This window comes from Heterodontus francisci, unplaced genomic scaffold (assembly GCF_036365525.1).
Source record: "Heterodontus francisci isolate sHetFra1 unplaced genomic scaffold, sHetFra1.hap1 HAP1_SCAFFOLD_499, whole genome shotgun sequence".
Lineage (NCBI taxonomy): Eukaryota > Metazoa > Chordata > Chondrichthyes > Heterodontiformes > Heterodontidae > Heterodontus > Heterodontus francisci.
In genome coordinates this window covers 783,062-800,479 of record NW_027142134.1, presented here as the reverse complement: position 1 = coordinate 800,479, position 17,418 = coordinate 783,062, and positions in this window count along the sequence as shown.

Below are 17,418 nucleotides of genomic sequence, written 5' to 3'. Positions count from 1 at the left end.
TGTGCTGATCACACCAAAGCCCTGTCCAGCATGAGGCAATGTGCTCATCACACTACAGTCCTGTGCAGCATGGGGCACTGTGCTGTTCACACCAGAGCCCTGTCCAGCATGAGGCAATGTGCTCATCACACTACAGTCCAGTCCAGCATGAGGCACTGTGCTGACCACACTACAGTCCTGTACAGCATGGGGCACTGTGCTGACCACACTGGAGCCCTGTCCAGCATGGGGCACTGTGCTGAGCACACTACAGTCCAGTCCAGCATGAGGCAATGTGCTCATCACACTACAGTCCAGTCCAGCATGAGGCACTGTGCTTATAACTCTACAGTCCTGTCCAGCGTGAGGCACTGTGCTGATCACACTACAGTCCTGTCCAACATAGGGCACTGTGCTGATGACACTACAGTCCTGTCCAGCATGGGGCACTGTGCTGATCACACTACAGTCCTGTCCAACATAGGGCACTGTGCTGACGACAGTACAGTCCTGTCCAGCATTGGGCACTGTTCTGAAAACTGTACAGTCCTGTCCAGCATGAGGCACTGTGCTGATCACACTGGAGCCCTGTCCAGCATGGGGCACTGTGCTGAGCACACTACACTCCAGTCCAGCATGAAGCACTGTGCTGATCACACTACAGTCCTGTCCAGCATGGGGCACTGTGCTGATCACACTAGAGCCATGTCCAGCATGAGGCACTGTGCTGATCACAATACAGTCCAGTCCAGCATGGGGCACTGTGCTGATCACACTAGAGCCCTGTCCAGCATGAGGCAATGTGCTCATCACACTACTGTCCTGTCCAGTATGAGGCACTGTGCTGATCACACTGCAGTCCAGTCCAGCATGGGGCACTGTGTTCATCACACTAAAGTGTTGTCCAGCATGGGGCACTGTGCTGATCACACTAGAGCCCTGTCCAGCATGAGGCAATGTGCTCATCACACTATAGTCCAGTCCAGTATGAGTCACTGTGCTGATCACACTACAGTCCCGTCCAGCATGGGGCACTGTGTTCATCACACTAAAGTGTTGTCCAACATGGGGCACTGTGCTGATCACACTAGAGCCCTGTCCAGCATGAGGCACTGTGCTGATCACACTAGAGCACTGTCCAGCATAGGGCACGGTGCTGATCACACTACAGTCCTGTCCAGCAAAAGGCACTGTGCTCATCACACTACAGTTCAGTCCAGCATGAGGCAATGTGCTCATCACACTACAGTCCAGTCAAGCATGAGGCACTGTGCTGATCACACTAGAGCCTTGTCCAGCATGGGGCACTGTGCTGATCACACTACAGTCCTGTCCAGCATGAGGCACTGTGCTGATCACACTAGAGCCCTGTACAGCATGGGGCACTGTGCTGATCACAACACAGTCCTGTCCAGCAAAAGGTACTGTGCTCATCATACTGCAGTCGTGTACAGCATGAGGCAATGTGCTCATCACACTACAGTCCAGACCAGCATGAGGCACTGTGCTGATCAAACTACAGTCCTGTCCAGCATGAGGCACTGTGCTGCTCACACTGCAGTCCAGTCCAGCATGAGGCACTGTGCTGATCACACTACAGTCCTGTGCAGCATGAGGCACTGTGCTGATCACAGTGCAGTCCAGTCCAGCATGAGTCACTGAGCTGATCACACTACAGTCCTGTCCAGCATGAGGCACTGTGCTGCTCACACTGCAGTCCAGTCCAGCATGAGGCACTGTGCTGATCACAATACAGTCCTGTGCAGCATGAGGCACTGTGCTGATCACACTACAGTCCTTTCCAGCATGGGGCACTGTGCTGATCACACTACAGTCCAGTCCAGTATGAGGCACTGTGCCGCTCACACTGCAGTCCTGTACAGCATGGGGCACTGTGCTGACCACACTGCAGCCCTGTCCAGCTTGGGGCACTGTGCTGAGCACAGTACAGTCCAGTCCAGCATGATGCCCTGTGCTGATCACACTACAGTCCAGTCCAGCATGAGGCACTGTGCTGATCACACTACAGTCCTGTCCAGCATGGGGCATTGTGCTGATCACACTAGAGCCCTGTCCAGCTTGAGGCAATGTGCTCATCACACTACAGTCCAGTCCAGCATGAGGCACTGTGCTGATGACACCGCAGTCCTGTCCAGCATGAGGCACTGAGTTCATCACACAACAGTCCTATCCAGCATGGAGAACTGTGCTGCTCACACTAGAGCAGTGCCCAGCATGAGGCACTGTGCTGATCACACTGGAGCACTGTCCAGCATGGGGCACGGTGCTGATCACACTACAGTCCTGTCCAGCAAAAGGCACTGTGCTAATCACACTACAGTTCAGTCCAGCATGAGGCAATATGCTCATCACACTACAGTCCAGTCCAGCATGAGGCACTGTGCTGATCACACTACAGTCCTGTCCAGCATGAGGCACTGTGCTGCTCACACTAGAGCCCTGACCAGCATGGGTCAATGTGCTGATCACACTACAGTCCAGTCCAGCATGAGGCACTGTGCTGATCACACCACAGTCCTGTGCAGCATGAGGCACTGTGCTGATCACACTACAGTCCTTTCCTGCATGAGGCACTGTGCTGATCACACTACAGTCCAGTCCAGCATGAGGCACTGTGCTGATCACACTACAGTCCAGTCCAGCATGAGGCACTGTGCTGCTCACACTAGAGCCCTGACCAGCATGGGTCAATGTGCTGATCACACTACAGTCCAGTCCAGCATGAGGCACTGTGCTGATCACACCACAGTCCTGTGCAGCATGAGGCACTGTGCTGATCACACTACAGTCCTGTCCTGCATGAGGCACTGTGCTGATCACACTACAGTCCAGTCCAGCATGAGGCACTGTGCTGATCACACCAGAGCGCTGTCCAGCATGGGGACTGTGCTGATCACACTGGAGCCCTGTCCAGCATGGGGCAATGTGCTGATCACACTACAGTCCTGTCCAGCATGGGGCACTGTGCTGATCACACTGCATGCATGAGGCACTGTGCTGATCACACGAGTGCCCTATCCAGCATGGGTCAATGTGCTGATTACACTACAGTCCAATCCAGCATGAGGCACTGTGCTGATCACACTACAGTCCTGTCCAGCATGAGGCACTGTGCTGATCACATTAGAGCCCTGTCCAGCTTGGGTCAATGTGCTGATCTCACGACAGTCCTGTGCAGCATGAGGCACTGTGCTGATCACACTGGAGCCCTGTCCAGCATGGGGCTCTGTGCTGATCACACTACTGTCCTGTGCAGCAAGGTGCTCTGTGCTGATCACACTACAGTCCTGTCCAGCATGAGGCACTGTGCTGATCACACTACAGTCCAGTCCGGCATGAGGCACTGTGCTGATCACACTACAGTCCTGTGCAGCATGAGGCACTGTGCTGATCACACTACAGTCCAGTCCAACATGAGGCACTGTGCTGATCACACTGGAGCCCTGTCCAGCATGGGTCAATGTGCTGATCACACTGCAGTCCAGTCCAGCATGAGGCACTGTGCTGATCACACTACAGTCCAGTCCAGCATGAGGCACTTTGCTGATCACACTACAGTCCTGTCCAGCATGCGGCATTGTGCTGATCACACCACAGTCCTGTCCAGCATGAGGCACTGTGCTGATCACACTAGTGCCCTGTCCAGCATGGGTAAATGTGCTGATCACAATACAGTCCAATCCAGCATGAGGCACTGTGCTGATCACACTGCAGTCCAGTCCAGCATGAGGCACTGTGCTGATCACACTACAGTCCTATCCAGCATGAGGCACTTTGCTGATCACATAGAGCCCTGTCCAGCATGGGGCAATGTGCTGATCACACTACAGTCCTGTCCAGCATGTGGCACTGTGCTGATCACACTGCAGTCCTGTCCAGCATGAGGCACTGTGCAGATCACACTAGTGCCCTGTCCAGCATGGGTCAAAATGCTGATCACAATGCAGTCCTGTCCAGCATGAGGCACTGTGCTGATCACTCTCGAGCCCTGTCCAGCATGGTTCAATGTGCTGATCACACTACAGTCCTGTCCAGCATGAGGCACTGTGCTGATCACACTCCAGTCCTGTCCAGCATGAGGCACTGTGCTGATCACACTACAGTCCTATCCAGCATGAGGCACTTTGCTGATCGCACTAGAGCCCTGTCCAGCATGGGGCAATGTGCTGATCACACTACAGTCCTGTCCAGCATGTGGCACTGTGCTGATCACACTGCAGTCCTGTCCAGCATGAGGCACTGTGCAGATCACACTCGAGCCCTGTCCAGCATGGGGCACTGTGCTGATCACACTACAGTCCTATCCAGCAAAAGGCACTGTGCTCATCACACTACAGTCTAGTCCAGCATGAGGCAATGTGCTCATCACACTACAGTCCAGTCCGGCATGAGGCACTGTGCTAATCACACTACAGTTCAGTCCAGCATGAGGCAATGTGCTCATCACACGACAGTCCAGTCCAGCATGAGGCACTGTGCTGATCACACTACAGTCCTGTCCAGCATGAGGCACTGTGCTGCTCACACTAGAGCCCTGTCCAGCATGGGTCAATGTGCTGATCACAATGCAGTCCAGTCCAGCATGAGGCACTGTGCTGATCCCACTAAAGTCCTGTCCAGCATGAGGCACTGTGCTGATCACACTACAGTCCTGTCCAGCATGAGGCACTGTGCTGATCACACTACAGTCCAGTCCGGCATGACGCACTGTGCTGATCACACTACAGTCCTGTGCAGCATGAGGCACTGTGCTGATCACACTACAGTCCAGTCCAGCATGAGGCACTGTGCTGATCACACTGCAGCCCTGTCCAGCATGGGTCAATGTGCTGATCACACTGCAGTCCAGTCCAGCATGAGGCACTGTGCTGATCACACTACAGTCCAGTCCAGCATGAGGCACTGTGCTGATCACACTACAGTCCTGTCCAGCATGCGGCATTGTGCTGATCACACCACAGTCCTGTCCAGCATGAGGCACTGTGCTGATCACACTAGTGCCCTGTCCAGCATGGGTAAATGTGTTGATCACAATACAGTCCAATCCAGCATGAGGCACTGTGCTGATCACACTACAGTCCAGTCCAGCATGAGGCACTGTGCTGATCACACTACAGTCCTATCCAGCATGAGGCACTTTGCTGATCACATAGAGCCCTGTCCAGCATGGGGCAATGTGCTGATCACACTACAGTCCTGTCCAGCATGTGGCACTGTGCTGATCACACTGCAGTCCTGTCCAGCATGAGGCACTGTGCTGATCACACTAGTGCCCTGTCCAGCATGGGTCAATGTGCTGATCACAATGCAGTCCTGTCCAGCATGAGGCACTGTGCTGATCACTCTCGAGCCCTGTCCAGCATGGTTCAATGTGCTGATCACACTACACTCCTGTCCAGCATGAGGCACTGTGCTGATCACACTCCAGTCCTGTCCAGCATGAGGCACTGTGCTGATCACACTACAGTCCTATCCAGCATGAGGCACTTTGCTGATCACACTAGAGCCCTGTCCAGCATGGGGCAATGTGCTGATCACACTACAGTCCTGTCCAGCATGTGGCACTGTGCTGATCACACTCGAGCCCTGTCCAGCATGGGGCAATGTGCTGATCACACTACAGTCCTATCCAGCAAAAGGCACTGTGCTCATCACACTACAGTCTAGTCCAGCATGAGGCAATGTGCTCATCACACTACAGTCCAGTCCGGCATGAGGCACTGTGCTGATCACACTACAGTCCTGTCCAGCATGAGGCACTGTGCTGATCACACTACAGTCCTGTCCAGCATGAGGCACTGTGCTGATCACACTACAGTCCTGTGCAGCATGGGGCACTGTGCTGATCACACTACAGTCCAGTCCAGCATGAGGCACTGTGCTGATCACACTACAGTCCTGTCCAGCATGAGGCACTGTGCTGATCACACTGCAGTCCAGTCCAGCATGAGGCACTGTGCTGCTCACACTAGAGCCCTGTCCAGCATGGGTCAATGTGCTGATCACACTGCAGTCCTGTCCAGCATGAGGCACTGTGCTGATCACACTAGGGCCCTGTCCAGCATGGGTCAATGTGCTGATCGCACTCCAGTCCAGTCCAGTATGAGGCACTGTGCTGATCACACTACAGTCCTGTGCAGCATGGGGCACTGTGCTGATCACACTAGAGTCCTGTCCAGCATGAGGCACTGTGCTAATCACACTAGAGCCCTGTCCAGCATGGGTCAATGTGCTGATCACACTGCAGTCCTGTGCAGCATGAGGCACTGTGCTGATCACACTAGTGCCCTGTCCAGCATGGGGCTCTGTGCTGATCACACTACAGTCCTGTCCAGCATGAGGCACTGTGCTGATCACACTACAGTCCTGTCCAGCATGGGGCACTGTTCTGAAAACAGTACAGTCCTGTTCAGCTTGAGGCACTGTGCTGATCACACTACAGTCCAGTCCAGCATGAGGCACTGTGCTGATCACACTGCAGTCCTGTCCAGCATGGGGCACTGTGCTGATCACACCACAGTCCTGTACAGCATGGGGCACTGTGCTAATCACACTAGAGCCCTGTCCAGCATGAGGCACGGTGATGATCACACGACAGTCCTGTCCAGCATGAGGCACTGTGCTGATCACACTAGAGCACTGTCCAGCAAGGGGCACGGTGCTGATCACTCAACAGTCCTGTCCAGCAAAAGGCACTGTGCTAATCACACTACAGTTCAGTCCAGCATGAGGCAATGTGCTCATCACACTACAGTCCAGTCCAGCATGAGGCAATGTGCTGATCACACGACTGTCCTGTCCAGCATGAGGCACTGTGCTGCTCACACTAGAGCCCTGTCCAGCATGGGTCAATGTGCTGATCACACGACATTCCAGTCCAGCATGAGGCACTGTGCTGATCACACTACAGTCCTGTGCAGCATGAGGCACTTTGCTCATCACACTACAGTCCTGTCCAGCATGAGGCACTGTGCTGATCACACTGCAGTCCTGTGCAGCATGAGGCACTGTGCTGATCACACTACAGTCCTGTCCAGCATGAGGCACTGTGCTGATCACACTACAGTCCTGTCCAGCATGAGACACTGTGCTGATCACACTAGAGCCCTGTCCAGCATGGGGCTCTGTGCTGATGACACTACTGTCCTGTGCAGCAAGGGGCTCTGTGCTGATCACACTACAGTCCTGCCCAGCATGAGGCACTGTGCTGATCACACTACAGTCCTGTGCAGCATGAGGCACTGTGCTCATCACACTACAGTCCTGTCCAGCATGAGGCACGTTGCTGATCTCACTACAGTCCAGTCCAGCAAGGGGCATTGTGCATGATCACACTACAGTCCTGTCCAGCATGGGGCAATGTGCTGATCACACCACAGTCCTGTCCAGCATGAGGCACTGTGCTGATCACACTAGAGCCCTGTCCAGCATAGGTCAATGTGCTGATCACACTACAGTCCTGTGCAGCATGAGGCACTGTGCTGATCACACTAGAGCCCTGTCAGCATGGGGCTCTGTGCTGATCACACTACTGTCCTGTGCAGCAAGGGGCTCCATGTTGATCACACTACAGTCCTGTCCAGCATGCGGCACTGTGCTGATCACACTACAGTCCTGTGCAGCTTGAGGCACTGTGCTGATCACACTAGAGCCCTGTCCAGCATGGGGCTCTGTGCTGATCACACTACTGTCCTGTGCAGCAAGGGGCTCTGTGCTGATCACACTGCAGTCCTGTCCAGCATGAGGCACTGTGCTGATCACACTACAGTCCTGTCCAGCATGAGGCACTTTGCTGATCACACTAGAGCCCTGTCCAGCAAGGGGCACTTTGCTGATCACACTACAGTCCTGTCCAGCATGGGGCAATGTGCTGATCAACTACAGTCCTGTCCAGCATGGGGCACTGTGCTGATCACACTGGATCTCTGTCCAACTTGGTGCATTGTGCTGAACACACTAGATCCCTGTCCAACATGGGGCATTGTGCTGAACACACTAGATCCCTGTCCAACATGGGGCACTGTGCTGAACACACTAGATCCCTGTCCAACATGGGGCATTGTGCTGAACACACTGGATACCTGTCCAACATGGGGCATTGTGCTGAACACACTGGATCCCTGTCCAACATGGGGCATATTGCTGAACCCACTAGATCCCTGTCCATCATGGGGCATCGTGCTGAACACACTAGATCCCTTTCCAACATGGGGCATTGTGCTGAACACACTGGATCCCTGTCCAACATGGGGCATAGTGCTGAACCCACTAGATCCCTGTCCATCATGGGGCATATTGCTGAACACACTAGACCCCTGTCCAGCATGGGGCATAGTGCTGAACACACTAGATCCCTTTCCAACATGAGGCATTGTGCTGAATACACTAGATCCCTTTCCAACATGGGGCATAGTGCTGAACACACTAGATCCCTGTCCGATATGCTGCACTGTGCTGACCACACTAGCTCCCTGTCCAGCATGGGGCACTGTGCTGAACACACTAGATCCCTGTCCGAAATGGGGCATTGTGCTGAACACACTAGATCCCTGTCCAACATGGGGCATTGTGCTGATCACACTAGATCCCTGCCCAGCATGGGGAATTGTGCTGACCACACTAGATCCCTGTCCAGCATGGGGCATTGTGCTGACCACACTAGATCCCTGTCCAGCATGGGGCACTGTGCTGACCACAACAGATCCCTGTCCAACATGGGGCTCTGTTCTGACCATGCTAGAGCCCTGCACATCATGGGGGACTGTCATGGGCACACTTGCGTACTGTTCGGCATGGGGCATTGTGCTGATCACACTCGAGCTCTACCCAGCATGGGGCATTGTGATCACGCCACTAGACTTCTGCCCAGCATGGGGCACTGTGCTGAACTCAATAGATCCCTGTCAAATATGGGGCACTGTGCTGACCATACTAGATCCCTGTCCGACATGGGGCAGTGTGCTGACCGCACTAGATCCCAGTCCAACATGGGGCACTGTGCTGACCACTCAAATCCCTGTCCGACATGGGGCACTGTGCTGACCACACCACATCCCTATCCAACATGGGGCACTGTGCTGAACATACAAGATGCCTGTCCAATATGGGGCACTGTGCTGACCACACTAGATCACTGTCCAACATGGGTCACTGTGCTGACCAGACTAGACCCGTGTCCAACATGGGGCACTGTGCTGACCATACCAGAGCGCTGCACAGCATGGGGGACTCTCATAGGCACACTGGCGACCTGTGCTGATCACACTCGAGCCCTACCCAGCATGGGCATTGTGCTGAACATACAAGATCCCTGTCCAGTATGGGGCACTGTGCTGACCACACTAGATCCCTGTCCAGTATGGGGCACTGTGCTGACCACACTAGATCCCTGTCCAATATGGGGCACTGTGCTGACCACAATAAAATCTTTCCAGCATGGGGCACTGTGCTGACCACACTAGATCCCTGTTCAGCATGGGGCACTGTGCTGACCACACTAGAGCACTGTAAAGCATGGGGCACTGTGCTGACCACCATGGAACCCTGCCCAGCATGGGGCTCTGTGCTGACCACACTAGAGTCTTTCCAGCATGGGGCACTGTGCTGACCACATTTGATCCCTTCCCAGCATGGGGCGCTGTGCTGACCTCTCTGGAGCACTGTAAAGCATGGGGCACTGTGCTGACCACACTGGAGTCCTGCCCAGCACGAGGAGGCAAGTGCTGACCACACTGGAGCCCTACCTAGCATGGGGCACTGTGCTGATCACACTAGAGACCTGCCGAACATGGAGCACTGTGCTGACCACACTGGAACCCTGCCCTGAATGGGGTACAGTGCTGACCACACTGTCCAGCATGGTGCACTGTGCTGATTACATTAGATCCCTTCCCAGCATGGGGCACTGTGCTGACCACATTAGATCCCTTCCCTGCACGCGGCACTGTGCTGACCACATTAGATCCCTTCCCAGCATGGGGCACTATGCTGACCACATTAGATCCCTTCCCAGCACGCGGCACTGTGCTGACCACATTAGATCCCTTCCCAGCATGGGGCACTATGCTGACCACATTAGATCCCTTCCCAGCACGCGGCACTGTGCTGACCACATTAGATCCCTTCCCAGCATGGGGCACAGTGCTGACCACTCTCGAGTCCGTCCAGCATGGGGCTCTGTGCAGACCACAATATAGCGCTGCCCTGAATGCGTTACAGTGCTGATCACACTAGTGTCTTGTCCAGCATGGGGCACTATGCTGACCACATTAGATCCCTTCCCTGCACGCGGCACTGTGCTGACCACATTAGATCCCTTCCCAGCATGGGGCACTATGCTGACCACATTAGATCCCTTCCCAGCACGCGGCACTGTGCTGACCACATTAGATCCCTTCCCAGCATGGGGCACTATGCTGACCACATTAGATCCCTTCCCAGCATGGGGCACTATGCTGACCACATTAGATCCCTTCCCAGCATGGGGCACTGTGCTGACCACATTAGATCCCTTCCCAGCATGGGGCACTATGCTGACCACATTAGATCCCTTCCCAGCACGCGGCACTGTGCTGACCACATTAGATCCCTTCCCAGCATGGGGCACTATGCTGACCACATTAGATCCCTTCCCAGCATGGGGCACTATGCTGACCACATTAGATCCCTTCCCAGCATGGGGCACTATGCTGACCACATTAGATCCCTTCCCAGCACGCGGCACTGTGCTGACCACATTAGATCCCTTCCCACCATGGGGCACAGTGCTGACCACTCTCGAGTCCGTCCAGCATGGGGCTCTGTGCAGACCACAATATAGCGCTGCCCTGAATGCGTTACAGTGCTGATCACACTAGTGTCTTGTCCAGCATGGGGCACTATGCTGACCACATTAGATCCCTTCCCTGCACGCGGCACTGTGCTGACCACATTAGATCCCTTCCCAGCATGGGGCACTATGCTGACCACATTAGATCCCTTCCCAGCACGCGGCACTGTGCTGACCACATTAGATCCCTTCCCAGCATGGGGCACTATGCTGACCACATTAGATCCCTTCCCAGCACGCGGCACTGTGCTGACCACATTAGATCCCTTCCCACCATGGGGCACAGTGCTGACCACTCTCGAGTCCGTCCAGCATGGGGCTCTGTGCAGACCACAATATAGCGCTGCCCTGAATGCGTTACAGTGCTGATCACACTAGTGTCTTGTCCAGCATGGGGCACGGTGCTGACCACATTAGATCTCTTCCTAGCATTGGACACTATGCTAACCACACTAGAGCCCTGCCCAGCATGGGGCACTGTGCTGATCACACTGGAGTCCTGCCCAGCATGGGACACTATGCTAACCACACTAGTGCACTGTCCAGCATGGGGCACTGTGCTGACCACATTCGATCCCTTCCCAGCATTGGGCACTGTGTTGACCACACTTGACTCCTGCCCAGCATGGGTTACAGTGCTGACCACACTAGAGTCTTGTCCAGCATGGGGCACTGTGCTGACTGTACTAGAGCCCTTCCCGGTATGGGGCGCTGTGCAGTTTCAGCAGCAGATGGACTGAGACAGGGATGAAGTTGGCGATGTTACCGAGGTGGAAATAGACGGTTGTAATGATATCCTGAAAATGAGGTTAAATCTCATTTTGTGGTCAAATGTGACACCAAGGTTGCAAACAGACTGTTTGAATCTCAGACTGTTACCAGGGAGAGGGATGGAATCAATAGCAAGGGAACAGAGTTGGAGTGGGGAGTCCAAACAATGGCTTCAGTCTTCCCAATATTTAATTGGAGGACATTTCTGCTCATCCAGTACTGGATGTCGGATAAGTACTCTGATACTTTAACAACAGTGGAGAAGTGGAGATAGGTGATGGTGAGGTAAACTTTATGGAGGTCTTTGATGAAACAATGGAGAGGTTTGATGAGGGTGGTGTGATTGAAGTTATATATATATGGACTTCCAACTGTGTTTGATCAAGTGTCATTCAATAGACAGCTTAACGAAACTGAACCCTATGGATTAAAGGGGCAATGACAGTGTTTTTTTAAAATTCATTCACGGGATGTGGGCGTCGCTGGCCAGGCCAGCATTTATTACCCATCCCTAATTGTCCTTGAGAAGGTAGTGGTGAGCTGCCTTCTTGAACCGCTGCAGACCATGTGGGGTAGGTAAACCAACAGTGCTGTTAGGATTTTGACCCAGTGACAGTGAAGGAATGGCGATATAGTTCCAAGTCAGCATGATGTGTGACTTGGAGGGGAACTTGCAGGTGGTGGTGTTTCCATGTATTAGCTGCCCTTGTCCTTCTAGTTCGTAGAGGTCGCGGGTTTGGAAGGTGCTGTCTAAGGAGCCTTGGTGCATTGCTGCAGTGCATCTTGTAGATGGTACACACTGCTGCCACTGTGCGTCAGTGGTGGAGGGAGTGAATGTTTGTAGATGGGGTGACAATCAAGCGGGCTGCTTTGTCCTGGATGGTGTTAAGCTTCTTGAGTGTTGTTGGAGCTTCACCCATCCAGGCAAGTGGAGAGTACTCCATCACACTCCTGACTTGTGCCTTGTAGATTGTGGACAGGCTTTGGGGAGTCAGGAGGTGAGTTACTCGCCTCAGGATCCCGAGCCTCTGACCTGCTCTTGTAGCCACGGTATTTATATGGCTACTCCAGTTCAGTTTCTGGTCAATGGTAGCCCTAGGATGTTGATAGTGGGGTATTCAGTGATGGTAATGCCATTGAATATCAAGGGGAGATGGTTAGATTCTCTCTTGTTGGAGATGGTCATTGCCTGGCACTTGTGTGGCACGAATGTTACTTGCCACTTATCAGCCCAAGCCTGGATATTGTTCAGGTCTTGCTGCATTTCTGCACGGACTGCTTCAGTATCTGAGGAGTCAGGAATGGTGCTGAACATTGTGCAATCATCAGCAAACATCCCGACTTCTGACCTTATGATTGAAGGTCATTGATGAAGCAGCTGATAATGGTTGGGCCTAGGACACTACCCTGAGGAACTCCTGCAGTGATGTCCTGGAGCTCAGATGATTGACCTCCAACAACCACAACCATCTTCCTTTGCGCTAGGTATGACTCCAGCCAGCGGAGGGTTTTCCCCCTGATTCCCATTGACCTCAGTTTTGCTCGGGCTCCTTGATGCCATACTCAGTCAAATGCTGTCTTGATGTCAAGGGCATTCTCTCTCACCTCACCTCTTGTGTTCAACTCTTTTGTCCATTTTTGAACCAAGTCTGTAAGAAGGTCAGGAGCTGACTGGTCCTGGCAGAACCCAAACTGAGCATCACTGAGCAGGTTGTTGCTAAGCAAGTGCCGCTTGATGGCACTGTTGATGATACCTTCCATCACTTTACTGACGATTGAGAGGAGGCTAATGGGGCAGTAATTGGCCGGGTTGGACTTGTCCTGCTTTTTGTGTATAGGACATACCTGGGCAATATTCCACATTGCAGGGTAGATGCCAGTGTTGTAGCTATACTGGAACAGCTTGGCTAGGGGTGCTGCAAATTCTGGAGCACAGGTCTTCAATACTATTGCCGGAATGTTGTCAGGCCCCACAGCTTTTGCAGTATCCAGTGCCTTCAGTCGTTTCTTGTTATGACGTGGCGGAATCGAATTGGCTGAAGTTTGGTATCTGTGATGCTGGGGACTTCAGGAGGAGGCCGAGATGGATCATCAACTCCCCACTTCTGGCTGAAGATTGTTGCAAATGTTCAGCCTTATCTTTCGCACTGATGTTCTGGGCTCTCCCATCATTGAGGATGGGGATATTTGTGGAGCCACCTCCTCCATATAGTTGTATAATTGTGCACCACCAATCATGGCTGGATGTGTTCGGACTGCAGAGTTTAGATCTGATCCGTTTGTTATTGGATCGCTTAGTTCTGTCTATCGCATGCTGCTTACTCAGTTTTGCATGCAAGTAGTCCTGGGTTGTAGCTTCACCAGCTTGACACCTCATTTTGAGATATGCTTGGTGCTGCTCCTGGCATGCCCTCCTGCACTCTTCATTGAACCAGGGTTGGTCTCCTGGCTTGATGGTAATGGTAGAGTGGGGGATATGCCGGGCCATAAGGTTACAGATTGTGGTTGAGTACAATTCTGCTGCTGCTGATGGCCCACAGCGCCTCATGGATGCCCAGTTTTGCATTGCTAGATCCGTTCTAAATCTATCCCATTCAGCATGGTGATAGTGCCACACAACACGATGGACGGTATCCTCAATGTGAAGGCGGGCCTTCGTCTCCACAAGGACTGTGCGGTGGTCACTCCTACCAATACTGTCATGGACAGATGCATCTGTGGCAGGCAGATTGATGAGGACGAGGTCGAGTATGTTGTTCCCTCGTGTTGGTTCCCCCACCACCTGCCGCAGACCCAGTCTAGCAGCCATGTCCTTTAGGACTCGGCCAGCTCGGTCAGTAGTGGTGCTACCGAGCCACTCATGGTGATGGACATTGAATTCCCCCACTCAGAGTACATTTTGTGCCCTTGCCACCCTCAGTGCTCCCTCCAAGTGCTGTTCAACATGGGGGTGTACTGAGTCATCAGCTGAGGGAGAGCAGTAGGTGGTAATCAGTAGGAGGTTACCTTGCCCATATTTGACCTGATCCCATGAGATCTCATGAGGTCCGGAGTCGATGTTGAGGACTCCCAGGGCAACTCCCTCCCTACTGTATACCACTGTGCCACCACCTCTGCTGCATCTGTCCTGCCGGTGGGACAGGACGTACCCGGGGATGATGATGGCAGTGTCTGGGACTTTGTCTGTAAGGTATGATTCCGTGAGTACGACTATGTCAGGCTGTTGCTTGACTAGTCTGTGGGACAGCTCTCCCAACTTTGGCACAAGCCCCCAGATGTTAGTAAGGAGGACTTTGCAGGGTCGACAGGGCTGGGTTTGCCGTTGTCGTTTCCGGTGGCTAGGTCGATGCCGGGTGGTCCGTCCAGTTTCATTCCTTTTTATAGACTTTGTAGCGGTTCGTTACAACTGAGTGGCTTGCTGGACCATTTCAGAGGGCATCTAAGACGTAACCACATTGCTGTGGGTCTGGAGTCACATATAGGCCAGACCAGGTAAGGACATCAGATTTCCTTCCCTAAAGGACATTAGTGAACCAGATGGGTTTTTACAACAATCGACAATGGTTTCATGGCCATCATTAGACTAGTTTTAATACCAGATTTTTTTTATTACTTTCAAATTCCACCTTCTGCTGTGGTGGGATTCGAACCCATGTATCCAGAGGAATACCCTGGGTCTCTGGTTACTAGTCCAGTGTGGATATAACATTGGCTAATGAAGAGTAAACAGAGAGAAGTGGTGAAAAGTTGTTGTTCAGACTCGATGGCAGTATTCAGTGGTGTTCCTCAGCTGGGCTATGAAGTGGCAGATGGAGTTCAACCTGGAAAAGTGTGAAGTGATTCATTTTGGAAGGTTGAATTTGAATGCGGAATACAGGCTTAAAGACAGGATTCTTGGTAGCGTGGAGGAACAGAGGGATCTTGGGTTCCATGTCCATAGATCGCTCAAAGTTGCCACCCAAGTTGATCGGGTTGTTAAGAAGGCATATGGGGTGTTGGCTTTCATTAACAGGGGGATTGCGTTTAAGAGCCGCGAGGTTATGCTGCATCTCTGTAAGGTTCAACCACACTTGGAATATTGTGTTCCGTTCTGCTCGCCTCATTATAGGAAGGATGTGGAAGCTTTAGAGAGTGTGCAGAGGAGAGTGCCAGGATGCTGCCTGGACTGGAGGGCATGTCCTACGAAGAAAGATTGAGGGAGCTAGGGCTTTTGTCATTGGAGCGAGGAAGGATGAGAGGTGACTTGATAGAGATGATGAGAGGCATAGATCGAGTGGATAGTCAGAGACTTTTTTCCCAGGGTGGAAAGGGCTATCACCAGGGGGCATAATCTTAAGATGATTGGAGGAAGGTTTCAGGGAGATGTCAGAGGTAGGCTCTTTACACAGAGAGTGGTGGGTGCGTGGAATGTGCTGCCAGCGGTGGTAGTAGAAGCAGATACGTTAGGGGCATTTAAGCGACTCTTGGATAGGTACATGGATGATAGTAGAATGAAGGGTAGGTAGTTAGTTTGATCTTAGAGTAGGTTAAAGGTTCGGCACAACATTGTGGGCTGAAGGGCCTGGACTGTGCTGTACTGTTCTATGTTCTATGTTCTATGTTCTATGTTCGGTATTGGGACCACTGCTCTCTTTGCGCTTGGAAAACCCAGGGTGGGGATGGCAGAGCCCCCTCCTCCTCCCTCTTTACTGAGCTTCCCCTCTCTGCAGCCTCTGCTCCATTTGTTGGTCATGTTTCAGACCCAGAGACACTGTAACTGCAGTCCCATACCTTGACCAGAGTTGGGTCAAAAAATCCTCTGTCGTCCCTGAATATCTGCAGCAGTTCACAACACAACCTCCAGAAAACCATTCACAGCACCTCCACTAACTTTACAATAGCAGAAATAAGTCAAAAGCCCCTCACCTGTAAGTTGAGTGCAAACGTACACACATACGAATGAGGAGCAGAAGTAGGCCATTCGGCCCCTCGAGCCTGCTCTGAAATTCAATAATAACATGGCTGATCTGGTTGTGTTTTGAATTCTAACTCCCATCTTACCCTGATAACCTTTCATTCTCTTGACTAACAAGAATCTTTCTCCCTCCACTTTTAAAATATTTCATGACCCCATCTCCACCACCTTCTGTGGCAGAGAGTTCCAAAGTCAGACAAACCTCTGAGAGAAAAATGTTCTCCTCATCTCTGTCCTGAAGGGGCGACCCATAATTTCAAAACAGTGCCCCCAAGTTCTCGACTCACCCACAAGAGGAAACATCCTTTCCACATCCACCTTGTCAAGACCTTTCAGATTCTTGTAAACCTCAATCAAGTCTCCCCTCACTCTTCTAAACTCCAGTGAAAACAAGCCTGTCTGTCCAACCTTTCCTCATAAGACAACCCGCTCATTCCTACTATCACTCTAGTAAACTACCTCTGAACCGCCTCTAAAATATTCACATCCTCCCTTAAATAAGGAGACCAAAATTCTGGACGTTATTCGAGATGTGGTCTCACCAATGCCCTGTATAACTGAAGCATCACATGCTGACTTTTATTTTCAATTCCTCTTGTAATGAAGGATAGCATTCCATTCGCCTTCTTTATTACTTGCTGTACCTACCTACTAACTGTTTGTGACTCATGCATTAGAACACCTAGATCCCGAAGCACCTCGGAATTTTGCAGCGTCCTACCAAAGTGAACAACTTCACATTTTCCCACATTATACTCCATCTGTGAGATTGTTTTCCCACTCATGCAACCTATCTTTATCGGTCTGCAACCTCCTTATGTCCTCTTCACAACATACTTTCCCATCTATCTTTGTGCCACCTGCA